This window comes from Ochotona princeps, chromosome 15 (genome assembly GCF_030435755.1).
Source record: "Ochotona princeps isolate mOchPri1 chromosome 15, mOchPri1.hap1, whole genome shotgun sequence".
Classification (NCBI taxonomy): Eukaryota; Metazoa; Chordata; class Mammalia; order Lagomorpha; family Ochotonidae; genus Ochotona; species Ochotona princeps.
In genome coordinates, this window is record NC_080846.1 from 37433677 (window position 1) to 37449204 (window position 15528).

Below are 15528 nucleotides of genomic sequence, written 5' to 3' on the forward strand. Positions count from 1 at the left end.
TCAGGTATTAAAAAATGAAAGGAATAAAAATATGGGTGGTAAACATCAATACAAAAATAAGCAAGCAACAATTTTTGTGAAAAAATATGAAACTATTCAGAAAGTCATCATCACTGAGAATCAGATACTATGTGGGTAAACTGAAGTGAGATTTTTATCTTGCATCTACAAGTTGGCTGAATTTTAAGATGATGGTACTAAATTCTGACACTATCGTGGCCAGGGAATTCTATTCGATGTGAACAGTGCCCATTAGCATGTTATTTCTAAGAACTGTAGCTGACTGAGTGTAGTAATGGCCTTCAAAGTACTCACATTGTTATTAAAGTTTTTTCCTAATGAGAATTCTTGCAATAAAACAACAAGGTTAATAAAAGAGCTTATACTCATTGATTTTGAGAACAAAATGAAATAATGCATACAAAGTACAAAGACATACTATTAGTCTAAGTATTAACCATTTTTACTATGGGTAGAGGGTATCAAGAAATATCATCTCAAACTCGTGAACAAGGCAAGCGAATAGCTGCATGCCCTTTAGATGACATATTGGAAAATTGCCTAATATTCTGCTTTAAAGACTATCCAAGCATTACATTTTTAACTTCTTTATAAATTAGAATGAAATTCTAAAATTACATATCATATTTTGAATTAAAAAATGGGGTCTGGGGCATGATTTCTGTACGGATATAATGCAAATAAAATTATAAATATTATTTATTTATTTATGTTTATTTACTTGAGAGTCAGAACCAGAGAAGCAGCAAGAGTGGCAGCAAGATTCAGAATGTATCCATATTCCAGTGGAACAGTGGTATTTTTATTTTTTATTTGTTCAACATTATGGTTGGAGTGCATTAGGCACCCCTATTACAGAGTGAATTGAAGGTATGTTACTGTAAAAATTAAAGGAAACACAAAGTGTTGCAGGATGTGAGAGGGGTCATGCCAGACAAGCCTAGGGTATTAAGGAGTCTTTATTAACCAAGCTTGGTGATGGCAGTGCCCACTAGAAATTAGCAAATGACAAGTCCCAGTAGTAATCCAGTCTGAATCAAAACCCAAAGAGGAATAAATGGTCATTACCGTGAAACCCATCCATTAAACTGAAGACCTATGCCCCAGCTTCTTCAACAATAGAATTATCCTAAGAGAGTTGCAGTGAGCAACCTGGACACACTTATGAAGCTGCAAACATTCACCTTTTCCTGGCTGTCCATATTCCATGACTGGGACACTTCATCTCTCCTGGAACTCTTAAAAGGACACAAATTAGGAATGCAAAGCATCTTAGCATTTGCATCCTTACTGGCTTACAGGAGCAAGGAACAGAGGGTACGAATGCAGACATACAGGGGTCTTGCTGCCTGTCCTCAGAGTCTGGCCACAGGAAGCCAGACAGCAAACAGGTACTTGGAAGGCCAAGAATTGGAGTGCCAGAACAACAGAAGCGCCTGACCAAGAGAGTGAGCCCCTCCTTACCATGGGCCTTTATGGTTATGCAACAATGCAATCTCCCTCCTTCTCAGGTTCGAGGTGATGACAGGCTAGCATCACAGGTGGGCAGAAAGAACGATTTAGTTGAGAAGGTCTGGATTTCAAGCTCATGACCCTGAACTAGCTGCCTAAGACCACACTGGAAACAAAGGACAAAATGGAGGGAGGGAGAAAAGTATGATTGTCTTCTTAGAATTGCAACTGTGAAATGCATGGAATCTGTTCTCTTTATATTAATAAATGAACCAGAATGAATGAGAGAGAGAAGAGGGAGAAAGATCTTTTAGTTGGTGGTTTACTTAAAAATGCCTGCAGTAGCCGGGGCTGGGGCCAGCACAGTAAGGAGCAAGGAACTTCAGTGGTTGAGACATCATCTGTTTCCTGCCAGGACTGATCGAAAGGAAACTGGATTGCAAATGGATCACAGGCACTCCAATGGGGGATGCAGGTGTTCCAAACCTACCATGCCACAGCATCCACTTTGACAGATGACTCTGTGTACTATGAAAGATAATCCAAAAGTTATAGTTTTATTGCTTCCATTGATATTAGCCAACTTTATACTACTTTAATTTTATCTCACTTTGTTATCTTCAAGTCATTACACAGAACAGTGCTTGCTCTCTTAGATTAACTTTATAATGCTGCTGGCATCTTCATTAATGAGTTAGTCTTTGGCTTTTGCCCATTATATATTTGTATGAAATCAGTAAATTTTACTTTTTTTTAAGATTTATTTGCTTTTATTGGAAAGGTGGATGTACAGAGAGGAGGAGAAACAGAGAAGAAGATCTTCTGTCCAATGGTATACTCCCCAAGTGGCCGCAACGGCTGGAGCTGAGCCAATCCAAAGCCAGGAGCCAGGAGCTTCCTGCAGGTCTCCCACGCAGGTGCAGGGTCCCAAAGCTTTGGGCCATCCTTGACTTTTTCCCCAGGCCACAAACAGGGAGCTGGATGGGAAGCGGGGCCGCCAGGATTAGAATTGGTGTCCATATGGGATCCCAGCGCTTTCAAGGCGAGGACTTTAACCGCTACGCTATCGTGCTGGGTCCAATTTTAATGTTTTGATAATTATACCTAGAAGAACTATGAGAATGAATCAGCTCTTTACTGAATCAGTGGAATTCATAGAAGAAGGATAATTACTTGCCTGAATGATTCTCTCTTTTCTTAAAACAATATGTATAGAAAGATATTTGGTGATAGAAGATGGAATATTCTTTTCATACTAAGAGTATGAAGCTCTGGAAAAATAGACAAGATCAATTTCCTTATGTATTTATGTGAACATAGGAAAAAATAAAAAGTGAATGCTGGCACAGTTCACTAAACAACCATGAATGAGCATTAATTTCAGTTAAATAAAGATTATTTAATCTTCGGTTCAGTTAACATAAAAATAAAGTTCATGTTAAAATATATGTTTTCACATAGAAAAGTCTATTTTTGAAGGAAGTATAACCAAGAAAATAAACAGAAATTCTAAAGCTAGCTCATTTTCGAAGCATGGAACCCAACTCTCCTCATACTAATTAAGGAGTCTTAATTTTCTTTTTTTGACTGCTTTTATGCCTAGAATGGAGAGAAAATTCCTGGTAGAATCCACTGATTTTTATACCAATATGTCAATACCTTTCTTTTCCATTTCATCTTTTTAAAAAGATATATGTATTTATTTGAAAGACAGAGTTGGAGAGAAAAGAGAGAGAAAAAAAGGAAAGAGAGGTGGCAAGAGACAGAAAGAAAGATATCTCCCATCTGCTAGTGCATTCTGCAGTGGCCGCAATGGACAGGACTGGACCAGGCCAAAGCTAGGAGCCAGAAGCATCTATGGGTCTCCTGGGAGGATGATACGGGCCCAGTGTCTTAGGCCACCTTCTGTTGCTTGTCCAGGCACATTAGTATGGAGTTGGATTAGAAATGGATCAGCTAGGACCTCAACAGATGCCCATTTAAGATGTTGGAATCACTGGCAGCAGTTTAAACAGTTACATCACAGCAGCAATCTCCAAAATTAATCTTTTTAAAAATATAATTATTGGGCGTGCTGTGATGACTCAGTGGCTAAAACCTCTGCTTGCGAATGCCAGGGCACGGGTTAATGTGTGAGATGCTCCACTTCCCATCCAGCATCCTGCTTTTGCATAAGATGACCCTAAGCTTTGGGACGCTTGCACCCATGTGAGACCTGAAAGAAGTTCCTTGCTCCTCGCTTTGGATCAGCTCAGCTCTCGCAGTAGTAGAGTGAACCAACAGGCAGAGAATATTTCTCTCTGTATCTCCTTTCTGTAAATCTGCCTTTCCAATAAAAATAAATACATAAATCTTTACAAATACATATCATTCTTGGATGCCAGGTAAAAGTTGGAGAAAGCAAATGGGAAAATGTGAGATAGGTTTAAAAACTGAAAATATTTAGGTTGTACGATTCAAAGATTTAATCAATATACATCTTGAGGGCTATATGCAATACTGTAATCAATATTTGTTATTATTAAGTATGTCAGAGGCTCTGTTTCCACAGGAGGTGAAAAATGAGCTAACATGGGAGAAGACAAATAGGTTAGGCTAAGTATAGTAATCATTTCTCTATTTATCTTGTGATTTCGTGTTATATACCTTAAATATATACAACTAAACATTTTAAAAATGAAAATATTAATCTCTTTCTGAGTGTAAATCCTTTATTGGTGCTTAATAAATTAAGTACAAGCTCTAGCTTGACTGGCTTCAAGGCTGTCTATTATATAAGAGGCTTTTCTTAAATTTAATTTTTTAAATTTACTTATTTTTAAGGCGGAGAGAGAAAGAAGGCAAGAGGGATCTTTTTAATTTTTATTGGAAAGTCTGATATTTACAGCAAGAAAAAGAAAAAAATTTTAATTTTCCCCACATGGGATCCTGGTGTGCAAGATGGACTTTAGCCAGTAGGCTTACCACATCAGGCCCCAGACAGAACTTTTAAGAATATATTGACTATTATCCCTGATCATTTATGTTTAGTTTATGCTTAAAAGACATTTTAGCATAAAACTGATTTTTTATTTGCTATAATAAATGTTTGCTTGTTATCTAAGATGCATAGGTCTTTGAATTAAAAGCCTGCTATGCCCTAGCTATAGGCAACTGCCTAGGTTGCCTTATACCTAAGCAAATGTTACATTTCTGGGAGAAAAGTAGGCAGCAGCTGTGGACATTCTGGCCCTGGCTAATGCCATATTTGTGTTAACTCTACTAGTATGCTAACATAATTGCTTATTGTGATTGTTATTATTTTAAAATAAATGGGTAAGGCAGGGAATGCCAGGATGAGACACACCACCCCAGCCCCAAGTCAGTGTCAGGACTGAGAGCTGGCCATGTCAATCTGGGTAGCAGTACCCACCAATACATGCGAGAGTCATTGCTGAGGGTAGACCTGGAAGGAAACTTGAGGAGCTCCCCTGCTAGGCCCAGCTCCTACTGGTGAGGATGAAAACTGGGGCTGGGAGCAGGCAAGATCAAGCTGAGGCACCTGTTAGCATATATGTGAGCCAGGATTGGGGGTGGGCCAAGAAGGGTCAGGCCACAACACACACTGGCATGAGTGAGAGCCAGGACAGGGTGAAGGGCAGGCCAAGCTGGACCACAACATCCAACAGTTCAGATGAGGTCTGAGGGTAGGCCAAGCTGGGCTAAGCTATTGCACTTGCTGGCAAGAGCTGAGACTGGGGGAGGGCCAAATTGAGTCAGGCTGTAGCAGTTGCTGGCAAATGCTGAGACTGGCAGTGGGCCATCTTAGACTGGGCCACAGTACCTGCCAGTGCACAAAAGATCCTGCACTGAGAGAAGGTCTCGTAGGGGACCTTTGGGACTCCCTCACTGAGCTGATTCTTCCACTGCTGAGTGTAAAAGCTGGGACTTGGGGTGACCCAGTCTGTGGGCACTTCAGACTGCGTTAAGTTACTGCACCTGTGCATGAGAGCCAGAATAGCTGCTGGCCAGCTGGGATATGCTACAGCACCAGCTAGCAGGTGCCAGAACTGGGTGCAAGTCTTGGAAAATCCTAAAAACAGGGATCATGGATTTGCAGACTGCTAAATGTGCAAGTTTCTTAACGTTGATTAGGAAGAAATGGCCATTCTGTCATATGAAGCTTATCTCTTTTGCAGGGATTGGCAGGGTAGGGGTCACATATCTGACTTTTGGCAACCACTTGAGATTGAATCCTGTGGGAGTAATAGCAGCTGAAAAGTGAAAACTACGAGTGAACTGTTCTCATTTTCCATTTTCCTTTCCAGTGATTTTTGTAAACAAGCCTGCTTTGTCGTTACAGGAACGGAGGAGGTATGCAAAGGAGAGAATACGTGGTATTAGATTTCCTGATGAACTAAGTGGTCACTCCAGTGATTGAAGTAGAAAATACAGAAAACAAAGCAAGACAAAAAGGTGTGCTTAGTTCCTCAAACCACCGGCTTATAGTTTAACACGGCAGTAAGATTCCAATGTGCAGCAGATTCCTAACAACTGCAATGTTAAAAATGTGATGCAAAAGCAGACCTCACAGAATGATTATGGAAGTTCAGTGTTGACATGTTAAACATATGCCTGCATTTTCTGTGATGCTCCTTCCGGATTCTCCTGTTCTCAGCATAGCCAGATCTTATTAGCACACTTTTAATGAATGCAAGTGGCTTACACCTAGTGTCTTGCTTCTAACAAATGATGGCAAAGTGATATCAGGTCATTGTCAACATCAAATTGGGAAAAGACTGCAACATCTGCTTTTTGGTTTTTTTTTTTTTTTTTTTTTTTTTTTTTTTTTTTTGCAAAAAAGTCATATTCTTAACAGCCCAGTGGGCAGGTGCATAGAACAGATGGAAGCCTCTAAACGCACTCACATGTCAGCAGCCATGTACAAAGTGCAGAACATGGTCTGGCTCCCTCAGAGGTTGGAACCCCAACCTACAGCTTAATGAAATCTCATAAAAGCCCTTGGGACAGAATCATGGAATAAAACTCCCAGATTGACTTTTACGAATTGCCATGCCTAATAAATGCAATCTACGGGTTTGTGGTGAACTGTTAGAGTTAAATAACTATTACACTTAGATTCACTATTTATGAGAGAAAAGAAAACACATGATAAAAGCATATAACGACTTAAACATTGGATTGGCCAAGTGTTAGCAATAATAACCCCCACTAACTAAAAGGGTATACTGTTGATGGGCATTTGATTGGTATTCCCTATTCAGGAAGCAATTTTCTGGCATGTAAATCTATGAAAATTTGAAGCACACATATATTTAACATATTCTGTTGGTATGAATGTAACCTACAGTAGTACTATCAATGTCCTCAGAGGTGAGCTTTTAAACCACTGTATATCATAATAAACTGTATAACTACTTATGATACGATAAGTTTATCTTTTTATTTAAAAAATATTTGTGTATTTTTATTTGAAAAGCAAATTTACAAAGAGAAGGAAAGACAGAGAGAGAGACAGAGAGAGATCTTCTATCCACTGGTTCTCTCTGTCCTTTTGTTTTCAGCAACTCTGCATTTCAAATAAATAACAAAGTCTTTCAAAAATTAGTATAAAAAAAGGTCTGCTTATTTAATAGGCACAGTGATAAGGAAAGAGCAAGAAAGAGAGAGAGGTCTTCCATCTGCTAGTTTACTCCCCAGGTGGCTTCCACAATTGGAGCTGAGCTGATCTGAAGCAGGTAACCAAGAGTCTTATTTTTTTCCCCCCGGATACCCGATATGGATGTAGGGACTCAAGGCCTTAGCCATCCTCTTCTGATTTCCCAGGTCATAAGCAAAGACTTGGATAGGAAGTAGAGCAGCTGGGACGTGAACTGATGCCCATATGGAAAGCCAGAATGAAGGCAGAGCAGTAACCATGCTGGCCCTGGTCAGTATGTCTTTAGGATTCATTTTTGTATCACCAGTTTATGGAAGAAGGGAAACAGGGAACAGAAAAGTGAAATGACTTCCTTGAGGTCACAAAGTGGCAGAGCGTCATGCACAATTACAGAAGGCTACTTCTTAAGTAAAGAAATAGTTTGAATGAACATAAATAAAATGTTTAAATAACTAACATTCCAATTTTAGACTATTTGAAGTGAATACTTGAGAGAATAAGGTGGATCTATTCACAATTTTATAAAACAAAATAGATGATTATTGTCCTTTAATGGAATTACTTATCAAGAATTGCTAAATACATATTCTGAAAGTATTAAACAGGTGACACTAATGAATATAACCTCTGGTAGAATATCCCTATGTGAAGCAAGAATTCATTAAAGTTTCTGATGTTTCCAGAGAAATTGAGGATTTTTTTAATGTATTAGATGTTTGTCAATAAATTATATATTTTTAAATATGCATTTTTAAAAATGACATTTCTGAGCAGACTAGCTCTGCAATATCTCTGTAAATGCATCATAATTAAGGAGATACACTCAAAGTCTCCTGATAAATTTCACTAAGTTGTAATGGAATGCAACATTATATCAGATTATGAACTAGACAAATATCAGCCAGCCACTGAAGCATAAATAAGCAGATAGAAAAAATCAAGCCACCAAGCAACCCCAATAAAATAATTGTTAGTATGAATAATCAGTGTTTCAATACTAACGCGAATATAATCGATTCTGCTTATGCTCATAGTAGAATTTTGAAAGGTAAAAGCTTGAGTCAGACTCCACATGCTTGAATGCCAGCTCTGCCACTTCTTAGTCACACAACTCTGTGTTTCTGCGTGTTGTCTGTTTTTGCAAAATCATTAGATATCATGAAGATATTGTGAGAAAATAATGACTCAATAAATATTAGCTATCACTGCTATGCAGGTTGAGAGTTAAGATTACCAACACGTGGTGTCAGAAGCGATTCTTACCACTTCTTTGAACTGACTTACTGTCACAAGACAGTTTTTTATTACAATAGATACATGTTGTAATAAAATAATGTTGTGGTCTGGGACTGTGAGAACAGATATTGCGGTGAAGATCTCAGTGTAAATTTTAAAAAACATGCTATTCTTTCATTTCAATTCTTAAATTGACGGATATAATTGTATGTATTTGTTGCATGTAACACTTTGCTTTGAAGTGTATATACTCTGTGCAGTGACTGAATGTATTTAAGGAGCATGTGTATTACCACACGTAGTTGCCATTTTGTGTTGAGAACCTCACATTAGCCTCTTTAAAGAATTCAATATATTGCTAAACACAGTTACCGTGCTGTAAAATTAATAGTTCTTTTGAATCAATTCCCACTAACTGTAATAGAGCCTTTATCCAAGATCTCCCAACACTCTAGGCCTCCATAATCACCATTCTACTCTCATCTTACAACTTCATTTTTAATTAAACTTAATTATTTTATGAAACTTCAAAGGTGAGTGAGATGCATGGTATTTGATACAGGTTTTGCCATGTTTCATTAATTTCTGTTATATGAAGATGTGGTTCATGAAATCATGGAGATGTTTAACTGTTGAATCATAAGTTGATGATATTAACATGGCACAAACAATGTAATTCTGATGACTGGTCCTTGGATCATTGGGTTTGTCCTGTCAGAATGCAGTTCTTGGGAAGTGCTTGGTTATAAAGGCTTGCTAAGAGTCCAGCTACTCTCTCTGCTTCCTTCAGACGAACTCTGCCTTTTCCATCTCCTGGTCTTACTAAGCGGATGACCAATCTGTGGTGCCACATAAGCTTTGATTTGAACGTTTGAAATCATAAACCAGAATGAACCTTTATTTTCCATAAATAGCCTGTGTCAAGTATCTCAATGTAGTAACAAAAATCTGACTTACACAAAGACTTTTTTCTTGAAAATTCCACCGCATTATTTGTAATTAGTCTGTTCTGTGCTACCACCTGATGTAGTGCTATAGGTTATAGATGTAGACCTGTGCTTCTTTTTGCTTATAAAATTTTTCCTACTTTCTCTCTCGATCCTATTTGTATTGTATCATGTGTAGTATCTTCTTTCATTTCCTTTTTTTGTGTACTCTTTTTTGTAATCAGTCTAGTAAATGTTGTTTTTCTAGTTCTTTCAGGTGTATTATTGGAATTTTGGTTTTTTTCTTCTTTTATGTTTTCTTTTTAAAACTATTTTTGCTATATCACCTAAGTTTTGTATGTTATGTTTCTATTAATGTTTGTCTCAAAATATTTTTGTTTTCCTTTTAACTTTTTCTTTAATCCATTATTTGTTTAGGATTATATCACTTAGCATTCACATATTTGTGAATATTCCCAATTTCATCATGTTGTTGATTTCTTACTTCATAGCATTATGATCCTTGATACAATTTAATCTAGAATATATTTTAAAATAAATTAGTAATAAAAGTCAAAATTTGCAGGATAAAGATCTAAACATAATCCAATGAAAATTTAGATTTAGATGTTTATGTTAGGAGAGAGAAAAGGTTTGAAATTAATATTTTAATCATGACCCAAAAAGATAGGGAAGGAAAACAAATTTAAAATAATTGACTTATATTCATTTGAGCATCAATGAGATTCTCACTGAGGCAACATCTCAAGTAGAAAAATGAGAATTATAATAATGAAAATAGATACTTCAGGGAGCTGTGATGCAGAAAATCAACCAACGTCAGAAGTCACCCTTCATAAGCAGTCACAGGTCATCCTGCTATTTAAGTGTGTCCTGACATTGAAGGTTCAGACACTAGCGGGGAACCAGCATCCCATTGTCAAGACATATCCAATAGTAAAACTAATACATTCTTAGCAAAACTGATGCAAAAGAAAACCAAAAAACAATATCAATAAAAAGAGGACATTGCTAGAAATATCCTATAGAATATAAATACATAATAAGAAAGTGTTAGAAACAAATGTAAATTGAGAAGTTTTATCATGTAGAACATAAAGGAAAATCAAGGAAATATACACACAATTAAAGGAAGACTCGTCCAGTCCAGTCATAGCTATGCATTTAAAAATTCATGAGTTTTGTTTTTAACTGAGAGACAGCATTTCAAATCAATCATGTTCATCCTACTCCAGGATAAGAGAAGATGTAGAAAATAAGATGTGACATTACCTAGTAAAATAAAAAGTCATTTCAATAGAGTATTGTGGACTAGGAACCAAAGGATACTTACTTATCAGAAGATAACAGATGATTATATCCAAGGCGAGGCTTTATTTAGAAATTATATAAAAAGCTTTCATGGCTACATGAGATGGCTGAGTGACTAAACCCTCCCACATGGGCGACAGTTTGTGTACCAACTCCTCAACTTCCCTCCAGTCTCCTGCTTGTGGCCTGGGAAAGCAGTAGGGGACAGCTCGAAGTCTTGGAACCCCACAACTGATGTTGGAGACTTGGAAGAAACTCCTGGCTCCTGGCTCCTGGCTTCAGATCAGATCAGCTCCACCATTACAACACTTGGGAAGTGAACCAATGGACAGAAGTTGTTTCTATCTCTCCCAATGAAAATAAGTAAATCTTAAAAAAAAAAAAGCAAGATATCATAAAGGAAAATTATTTTATAGCCTTGAATGCTGTTCACACATGCTTGAGCTTGTTAGAATATTAGTACAACAATAGAGAAACTCATGAAAAATTACTTTCTGCAAATAGATTGGGAAGAATCTTCTCCTGAAAGAATTGAGATCAGACTTTGAGCAGTCAGCAGAAGTGATTTAAGAGTTGGAAGGTGAAGGGAATTGAGAATCCATTTGGAGTGTGTGGGCCTGTGCATTCTCTCTCAGCACAATGAAAGTTTAAAACTTACCTCATCAGCTTCTTCTCATTTTATGTTCTTTGAGTGAAAGAAATCTGTTGACATTCATACATGGGCTGGAACTGCAGCTCTGGTCTGGTGTTTTCATCCTATGCTTGTGCGTGGCTCCACCTAGAGTACAAAGTGGGAAATGTTCTCCTGGCCACCACTTAGACTTCCCTAGGGATGAAACTTCATTTGCCTTTAATTTTTCTTCCTACAGATTGTAATCTTCCACACTAGTTAAGGATTCAATGCAAGTGGAGCCCATTTAGGTTCCCTTTATTAGGAAGAAAGATTTTGAGATAAAGGGTTTGTGCATTTGTTTAAGATATGGAGACAAACATGGTTGAACCGAAGAACTGTAATCAAAATTCAAAATCGTATTTGATTTTTTTTTAAGAGTAAATGCTCTTTTAGGTTAAAGTCTTAGCTTGTCTTATTTGGCATGCTGTTTCAACAGCATGTTAATGCAAGATTTTCCTGTTGCTTAGATCTGGTACTCACGTAATAAAGATTAGTTGTTGCTTTGGAATGAAACTATTTTGTCCCATCCACACTCTATTTACTAAGACTTATCCTTACTTAAACCCTCTGTAGCTCTGTTCTATTTTTTTAAACCTACACAATGAGAACAATATCATCCTCTGAACTCTGAATCACACTCTGCTATGTTTCATGAAGTTAAATTAACCTGGCATCAGGCCTGTCAAAGCACAGGTTTTCAATAAGTGAATTTTTTATTTAATTTTTGGATTGCTATTAGAGCTTGTTATTTGTTATAGCAGCTGTTTCTATGCTCAGCTTGCTTGCCTATTCCTAGTCACTCTACTCTTTGGCCTCTGCCAGGTTACTGGGGCCTACTGTCTAGGTGCAAATTTGACATGCAAACTGCAGGTACTTATCCACACTCTATTTGGGGAATTGCAGGTGGCTCAGGACTATTTTTAGACTTTTGTAGCATGGGGGATAGGGATTAAGGATAAACAGCATTTCTTTAAATAAAATAGGTTATTACACTCATTTGTAAAACTGGAAAACATCATTGAAGGATAGCATTGGGATTTTTTTTTTTTTTGCTCGTGATTTTATTTTGGTCTTACTTTAAAAAAGAGAGATTTATTAGGACAGTTTCTGATTACCACACACAGTGGGTAGTGACTCTGTGAGTACTCTAGTATTTTCTTAGGTATCACAAAGAAGATTATAGTAAACCCAGTTATAAGCACCGTATGGGACTTCAATAGTAGAATATGGTGGCTGACTAACATGTGGGTTTCAATAAAGCATATATTGCAATCAGAGTTTGAATTGCAGAATATACTGTCATTACAGAGATCTACCATCAATGGCTCTAAGTTAATTACCCATAAGAAGGCAAGAAAAGAGATAGGAAGAGCCAAATGGGAAATGAGCTGGAAATCTGTAGACTATGGGCCAAGCACAATTAGATACAGATTTTGATTGACATTTACACAAATCTTCAAAGACTCGGTTCTATGCATTTTCTATATAAGGGCATGTGGCTGTGGCTCTGTACAAGTATATCCTTATCTCCATGTTTAGAAAATGGACTTTAATTGAACAGGAAAATCAATTGGGTTTAAAAAGAGTTTAACATCATTGTTTGTTCAGATGAATCAGAGTTACAGCTCCAAACTAGAGACTCGTTTAGATAAATGAAGTAAATCCACATATGTCCCAGCCACTCATCCTGAGTACACATGAGCTCAGCCACGTGAATTTTGAAAGCTGGTTTTGCTGATCGTGGGGGAGATGCCTGACTCTCTAGTCAGGTTGAGAAATGTTGAGACGGTTGAAAAAACTATCACAAAGATTCACATTGAGTGTCAAGATTAATGATAATGAAGAGGTTATGGATGGTGACTGAAAAGAATATTAAACATGGAAACAAGTAAGAAACTTAAAATAGTATTCCAGTTTAATTCAGTAAGAACATTTTGAGTACTCAGTGGTTGTAAGTATAGGAAGAACAAACACAGCAATGAATGACAGTGCTATTTTTAAGCAATTTACAGTTTACCCTGAACTGTACAAATCGCTGATGAACACTTAACAGACGCTGACAAGGGTACATAGATGAGATCACACTCAGAATTCAAACTTGGAAACATTTATGTTTGACCAGTTTATAACATTGAGTCTTCTAAAAATGACAGACAAAGAGAAAGACAGAAATTCAGATGCGTGTTGGGACACTGAGGTCCTATGGAAGACAATAACGCTAATTTAAGTTTTTGAGTGTTGGCCACCCACGTGGGAGACCCAGGCTGGCTGCTTGGTTTGCGGTTTGTCCCACTGAGGTCCTGTGACTGCTGTGGACACCTGGAGAGTGAGCTAGCCTGTGGGAGCTGCTTCTGTACCTTACTCCTGCCACCGTATTCTGTGTGTTTGTGGCTTTGTATGTGGGAGTTACCTGGGTCTCTGTCTCTTTGCTCTCAAAGAAATAAAATCTAAAATGAGAAATTGAAGAGTACAAGGATGGACAAAGGAAGGTGGAGGGCAGATTCTAGTTGGTGGAAACACCCAAGGCTATTCCAGGACAGGAATGCTGGCAAGTCCAAGAAGACCCCAAAATTACAGCAAGGAAGATGTCCTATGGAAATATAGGTACAATAATAACGTAATATATATAGCAATAAAACAATGCTGTTCATCAGACCGTTGTCTAGTGTGGCCATCTCCAACTTGAGATTATAAACCACTCCAACAGTTGCCATCTCTGTGAGCTGTTTTGAGCTGTTTTCTATTACAGACTAAGTTACATCACTGCAGAAGCTCAAAAGTCCCGTATTGTGGAGATGTTACAAACAATCCCAACAAGTAACATCCACTTCATGTTTGTGAGTTTTACCTAGCAGGTCAGCACAGTATCAAAGAAGGCAGTTCGGACTGATTGTCAGTTAACCTTCAGAACTTGGTATTTGTTGGAAGTAGCTCAGATAAAAATGCTTGAAAGAAAAAAAAAGGCACACTCATCTCCTTATAAGTGTGCCTAAAGAGTGGCATTTCTTCAGCAACACATTAGTCATTTAAGTAGCATGTCATTTAACTTCATAACACTATAAATTTTAATTATCCTTCCTTTTGCTGATTTTGTTTTGTAGCTTTTCATATAAGGGGATGTATAGTAATTGTGTAATGGAGATTATTATATCCAGACGTGAGGATACAATGTAGTATGCATCTCTACTTCCAGATCGAAGATGGACTCCCAATGAAATCGTGATATATATATATATATATCCTTGACAATAGGATGCTGGATTGTCTGCATTGTCCATGCCCACAATGGTGGACTTATGACAGCTCTTGAAGAACTTTACTGTTGTAATAATATAGGGAAGCTCAGTGTGTTGGGGAAGGGCATTTGGGGGGGAGTGCAGAAGAAATCTAAGAGCATATTGGAACTGTGTCACTAAATGATAGCAATAAAATGGAAATTTAAAAAAACATATAGGCACATCCTAGGATAGGTTTTAAATGTAAACACATACATTCAACCATTGTTCCTAAGGCAAAGTCTTTGATTTTTCTCTTTTTTAATAAGTCTTTTTTTAAAAGATTTATTTTATTTTTATTACAAAGTCAGATATACAAAGAGGAGGAGAGATAGAGAGGAAGTGGAGCTGCCGGGATTAGAACCGGTGACCATAATGGATCCTGGCACGTTCAAGGTGAGGACCTTACCCACTAGGCGATGCCACCAGGCCCTCTTTGATTTTTCTATAGCTGGAAGGCAGCAGCACAAAAAAGGAAAGGATTCCAACATTTAAAGGGATCAAATAAGATTAATTTACAGAATATTCTTACTGGGGAATAAAATCACACTTCTTTCATTCCCTAAATCAAAACTGTTCATAGCATATGTTTGTTTTTGTACCATTTGACAGTGGTTAGCACAGGATTTCCCCTAGCTCACATTCATCATGCTGTATCTAAAACAATTTGCACATTAACGTCTAATAATCATGTGATGCAATATAATTAAGATGAATTTTCTTTATTTCTCCTACTTCCATTTCTTCTAGTTAATTAGTAATAAATGTTGTCAACGTTTCCAGGAATTTCACTTCTTGAAGGAGTTAATTGTAGATAATAGGATCCACTGTTCATTCTGGGGGTTTTCCGCTCAAGAGCAAGGGATGCTATTTAAATGTCATGCAAAAATATGTGACTTTTTTCTATATTGAAGTGTCTTTTAAAAAGTTTTGTCACAAAGTTGCTTTGGAAAT